A 6647-nucleotide genomic window follows, 5' to 3' on the forward strand; every position below is an offset into this window, starting at 1 on the left:
CTGAGAGTTCCTTTTCTCCCTCAAAATCTGCTGGAATTATCATGTTAATGATTGAAAAGTTACAGTACGTTAAAGATTTTGTGTTCAAGCTTCAATTTTGATCTTTAAATTCCTTTTTTGTTTCTTAACTTTGTAGAACTCTTTGCTCTGAGGCTGAAGCTCTGGTTTCAAACAATCAAAAATCTCACTGACATTCAACATTTAAATGATTTGATGTCAAACATCAACAGTTTGGTTTGGATTAAGCAGTTTTTTGGGGATTTATAATGTGGGTCCACCGATTCTGGAATGGGTAAAAACCTGTTTTCTCTAAGCTGAACTTTTAAAATCAGTCTATAATTTTCAGCTTTTCTTCTTAACCCTTTGACACTGGAGATCTGGTGTTTATGTACTTTGATTTACTGTAACTTTTCAACCATTAATACGATAATTCCAGTAGATTTTGCTGCTTTTCTCCTTCAAAATCTACTGGAACTATCGTGTTAACAATTGAAAAATGACAGTACGTTAAAGATTTTGTGTTCAAGCGTCAACGGCGCCGTGATTAAAGGGTTAAAGGCTTGCTTGGCCCTAATTATTCATACTCTCCTTGATAAAATTTCGGACAGACGGACAACTAAAAACAGACTGAACTGGACCGTGAGCTGATGTTGCAGCCTTGGTTCTTTAATACAAACCGATTCTCTGCTCAGAACATGTTTCCACCTCCACTGTTCATGCAGCTGTTTGAAGCTGTGCTCTTAAGGTCTCTGGTGCCTGTTGGGGCGGGACTCCTGAACCCACTGGTGGGTGATGACACAGCTCGCCTTCCGCTGAGGAAGCGGAGGCTCAGGATGCAAGAGGAGGCCAGTCCATCACCCAGGCTGAAGATTAAGTCCACAAATGTCCCTGAATGAACTCAAAAGAACATTTCAACCACACACTAACCGGTCACTGGGTTGGACCTGCTTTTGCCTTTAACCGTCTTAATCCTTAATGGCATGGATCCAACAAGGTACTGGAAACATTCTCAGAGAGTTTGGTCCACATTGACATAACGTCTCACAGTTGATGCCGATCTCCCGTTCCACCATATCCTAAAGGTTCTATGGACTCAATGCACAGAGCTGTGAGATGTATTTCTGGTTTCAAATAAAACTGCTTGTTTACTTCCGGTTGTGGTCATCTGTATGCATCGACTTACTAAATCTCTCTGTACTTTCCCTGGTATTGTGTAATTTTCATTATTTCTTACATTGTATGTTAAACACGAAACACCCATGCTCACAAAACGCTATCCTGCATGATCATGTGACTTCTTGGGATGAATCGCAACTACACTGCTCACAAAAATTAAAGCAGCACTTTAAAGAAACACATTAGATCCATCAGATCTCAATATGAAGTTGTATATCTATACAAATAACGACAGGACAGTGTCTTAGGAACAGAAGGATGCCAAGTATTTTAATGGAAATAAAAGTGTTCAGCCTACAGAGGCTCAGTTGTGTAGACACCATAAAATCAGAGTGAGATGAAGTCCATTTTATCCAAACTTAATTTCTGCAACTCAAAATGCTTTTCAGTATCTTGTGTGGCCCCCACCAGCTTGTATGCACGCTTGACAACGTGGCGGCATGCTCCTAATGAGACGACGGATGGTGTCTTGTGGCATTTCCTCCCAGATCTGTGTGAGGGCATCCCTGAGCTGTTGTACAGTCTGAGGAGCAACCTGGCGGCGCCTAATGGACCCAAACATAATGTCCCAGAGATGTTCTATTGGGTTTAAGTCAGGGGATGGTGAAGGCCATTCAATTGTTTCAATTCCTTCATCCTCCAGGTACTGCCTGCATACTCTTGACACGTGAGGCCGGGCATTGTCGTGCATTAGGAGGAAACCAGGACCTACTGCACCAGCGTAGGGTCTGACAATGGGTTCAAGGATTTCATCTGGATACCTTATGGCAGTCAGAGCACCATTTCCTAGGCAGTAGAGGTCTGTGCGTCCCTCCATGGATATGCCTCCCCAGACCATCACTGACCCACCACCAAACCTGTCATGTTGAACCATGTTGCAGGCAGCACAACGTTCTCCTTGTCTTCTCCAGAGTCTTTCACGTCTATCACAGGTACTCAGGGTGAACCTGCTCTCGTCTGTGAAAAGTACAGGGCGCCAGTGGTGGACTTGAAAATTCTGGTGTTCTTGAGCAAATGCCAGTGGAGCTCCACGGTGCTGGGCAGTGAGCACAGGGCCCAGTACAGTCTACATTTCTGTCCACAGAACCTCTGCTATCTGGATATTTTCTCTTTTTCTGACCATTCTCTGTAAACCCTAGAGATGGTTGTGGTGACAATCCCAGGAGATCAGCAGTTTCTGAAATATCAGACCAGCCTGTCTAGAACAAAACACCTTTTTTCCTCATTTGATGCTCGGTTTGAACTGCAGCAGATCGTCTTGACCACGTCTACATGGCTAAAAGCATCGAGTTGCTGCCATAAGATTGGCTGATTGGAGATTTGTGTTAATGGGCAGTTGGACAAATGTGATTATAAAGTAGCCAGTGAGTGTATATGAAAAGAACAATAAAACTAGCTAGAAGAAGAAACAGAAAGAATGATGTTCCGATTGATTCCAGCAGGTGGCAGCACTAACCTCATTGTGTCAAACATCATTGAGAAACTGATGGTGAATATCCAGGAAAGTAACAACCAAATCACAAGGACGCTTGTTATGTTATTACTAGTGATCAATCACAACTCCTTAATCATGTTATTTTCTGTACATTTCTACAGTTTTTTGCTGTAACTGATGTGGAAATAAGTTACAACCAAAAGCTGAATCCCATTGACTTTATTACTGTGAAGAGTGGATAAATGTCAGGCTTTAGATCTGCAATTATTATGAAAATATCAAGAGAAAGGGAAAATAAAAGCTTTAAAGTGTTGTTTTGATTTTACCCCCATCCCCCCTCCACTTGCTGGAACAGAAATCTGAACCCTCAACCTGAGAACGTCAGCACCAAACCTGTCTGACAAGATAGCACAGATGTGGCCGTTGGCAATACCAGCCCTGACGTTTAGATTGACATTATTCATCCGACTTTATCTTTAGAAAGCATCTGTAATCAGACATGCATAAACACAAATTCAAGTACAGAAAGTCCTGCGGGGGCTGAGGAGCTTTTTTTTTCAGCTGAAACTCAGCTTTGGTCCATTTACACCAGTAAGACGTGTCCTTCAGGCGTTTCCTGGGTCACTGGCACAGAGGCAGAAAACCCTGAGAAGGTAATCAATATGTTAGCCGCTAATTCAGAGGCCTGACAGGAAGTAACCCCCCACCCCCTCCGGATAGCATTACTGGCATTAGTTTTGTCTGAGGGGGGAAAGGGTCAGAGGAGTGTCAGAGCTCGGAGACCTGACCTCTCTGACTGTCCTCATCTCGTTTAGCCCCCCCACCCCCAACAGCAGCTGGATCACCTTGGATCGTTGTCCGGCCTGTTAGCCAGTGTGGGTGGGGGCTGGGAGGTTAATAGTTTTAATGGTGGTCTGGGGGCTTTGTGTCACATGTTCTGGAAGAGGTGACTTTTGAGACCAGTATAACCAGTTTAACCAACACCCTCAAGGACAGACTGGACACTAAGATTATTACTTTGGGGTGGGCGTGTGCAGACCACATCTGCTGCTCAGGATGTCCATCAATGTTTGATGAAGGATATGAAATGATTGAAAGTCGTAGACTCTGAGCACAGGTTGTCAAACACAAATGCTGGCATGAAGAATGTCAGAACTTCCAAAAAAAAAAAATCTCTGTAGGACTGAAGTAGAGGCTTGGTGAGCATAGCCGGCAGTAAGTCAGACATGTTCCCGGTACATGTTGGACTCCAAGAGGGCTGCACGGTTCTGTTTATGGTTTTTATTGTTAGAATTTCTAGGTGCAGCAAGAGCAGGAGGGGATCTGGTTCGGAGACCACAGGATTTCATCTCTGCTCTTTGCAGATGATGTTGTTCTGGTGGCTTCATCGAGCCAGGACCTCCAGCATGTATTGGAGCGGTTTGCAGCTGGGATGAGGGTCAGCACCGCTAAGTCTGAGGCCATGGTTCTGGACCGGAAAAAGGTACTTTACCCTCTCTCGGTGGGTGGAGTGCTCCTACCTCAGGTGGAGGAGTTTAAATATCTTGGATTGGAGCGGCATCCACTGTTATGCAGTCGTTGTACCAATCTGATGTGGTGAAGAGAGAGCTGAGCCAGAAAGCGAAGCTCTCAATTTACGGGTCGATCTTCATTCCAGTACTCACCTATGGTCATGACCTCTGGGTCATGAGCGAAAGAACGAGGTCCCGACCAACAAGGGTGGCCCTTGGAGATAAGGTGAGAAGCTCGGTCACCCAGAGTAGAGCTGCTTCTCCACATTGAGAGGAGCCAGTTGAGGTGGCTTGTGCATCTGGTCCGGATGTCTCCTGGATGCCTCCCTGGAGAGGTTTTCCGGGCATGTCCCACTGGGCGGAGGCCCCAGGGAAGACCCAGGACACGCTGGACAGACTATGTTTCTTGGCTGGCCTGGGAACGCCTCGGGGTCCCCCCAGAGGAGCTGGAGGAAGTGGCCGGGGAGAGGGAAGTCTGGGCATCTTTGCTTAGACTGCTGCCCGACTACCCGGTCCCGGATGAGCGGAAGAAGATGGATAGAGAATTCCAAAATTCAGAGAGACCCATCCATACATCCATTGAACCTGCTGAATACCTTTATCCCTGCTGCTGTTATGTAAAGGTGCGGTGAACCCTGTTCAGGTCATCGGTCTGTTGCAGGGCCAAACATTCACACAATCATCTATTGGCAGTTTCGGATCACCGATGAACCTATTAGGTATGTTTTTGGACTGTGGGAGGAAACTGGAGAAAACCCTCTGGGAGAACATGCAAAGTCCACACAGAAAGGATCCAGTTGCTAAAAACCACCGTGCAGTCATCCAGAGAGATATTTTACCTACTACACCTAATCGTCTCCAAAGTTTTTATCTTTGCCTTCAAGGACCCCATCCTCCTAAATTGAACTCCTGCAACAGTTTCTTCCTGTATAACTGCTGTCCGTCTGGATTAGTCTGAACATATTCAGAATAATCCACAGCCACATGTCCAGATCAAGCTGATAACCTGGTTACTGAGGGAGTGACCAGATTCCTTCACCAATTACCTCTCCTATCATGTTGATGATCACACATTGTTTCTTTGTTCTGCATTCACACTGAAGTGAACCGCACCAGACTTCATTTCCTGTTTCTCTTGTTTGGCTCTAACCAGAGTTCAGGTGAGTTTTCACACCTAAAAAAACATCAGTACCATCAGAGGAAACTAGCTGTGGGATAGATCAAACAGCCCTTGAGTGAAAAAAAATATAATCAAAAAAATATAAGCTGTTTGTACACAGTGCTGTAACCAGGTAAAATCATCAGAAGTGTAAAGAACATGAAGTAGAAAAAAGGTAAACGTCACAAGAAATCCAAGCAGGATGAAGTGTCCATCCATCTTCTGGACCCGCTTACTCCCTTTTGGGGTTGTTGGGCTGCTGGAGCCTATCCTAGTTGCTATTGGGTGAGGGTAGATACACCCAGGACAGGTTGCCAGTCTGTCGATGGGCCAAATAAGTAAGTATAGATCATAAAATAACTTTAGAGGACGTCTCAAAATCAAGGCCCGGGGGCCGGATCCGGCCCTCCAGATCATTTTATTTTATTGTTATTAATGACCCAATGTTATCTTGTGCTCATTTCTAACTTGTATAATTTTGACAAAGTAAGAGAGTAAAATATTGAAAGTTATTTAAGGTTTAAGTTGATTTATTCTGGAATAATGTTCCTGCCTTTTTACTATAAAAAATTTATGTTAAAAGGTTACGGCCATGAAGTTTTAGAAATTGTCATTTCTGTTAGATTTTTGGACTATTCTGGGATTTACTAAAATTTTTGAGGCTATTTTGGAGTTTAGCTAATATTTCAGCTACATGCTGCTTTTTGGCTAATTTAGGCTTTTTTCAAGTTTTTTTAGGCTGTTTTGGAGTTTGGCTAATATTTACATGCTAGCTGTTTTGGCTAATTTGGGCTTTTTTCAGCTTTTTTGGCTATTGTAAAGTTTTGCTTTTTGTCGGCTACATGCTGGCTGTTTTGGCAAACCTAAGTTTGTATTTTATTTTAGGCTGATTTGTCATTTTGCTAATCTTTTAGTTGACTATCAGCTTCAGTGTTTCAGTCCTTTCTCACTCTAGTGTTTTTGCAGATAATGCTATATATCTAGTTCATAATTATGGTTCTAAAAACGTAGTTTTAGTCTGTTCAATAAAGGTTTCTCCTGTTGTAATCAATCCAATTTTTCTTCAGACTTACTAAATAATCCTGTGTGCAGATTAATGTGTACACAAATCTCTGCAGTCATGAGGACCAGCTACTGATAAGTAACAGACATTTTCTTTGGCCCAAACACTGAAAAATCTGTTTTTAGGTGATTTTAGGACATGGATCTCCAACCTGCGGCTCTGGAGCCATTTGTGGCTCTTTTATCCCTTTATTGTGGCTCTTTAGCTTTAATGAATTGTATACATATTAGGATTAGTTTTTTAGGTTTTGTCATTTCTGCTCAGATTTTTAACATGTCAAACAATTCAACAAAAAAGTTTAAT

The sequence above is a fragment of the Oryzias melastigma genome, linkage group LG12, assembly GCF_002922805.2.
Source record: "Oryzias melastigma strain HK-1 linkage group LG12, ASM292280v2, whole genome shotgun sequence".
Classification (NCBI taxonomy): domain Eukaryota; kingdom Metazoa; phylum Chordata; class Actinopteri; order Beloniformes; family Adrianichthyidae; genus Oryzias; species Oryzias melastigma.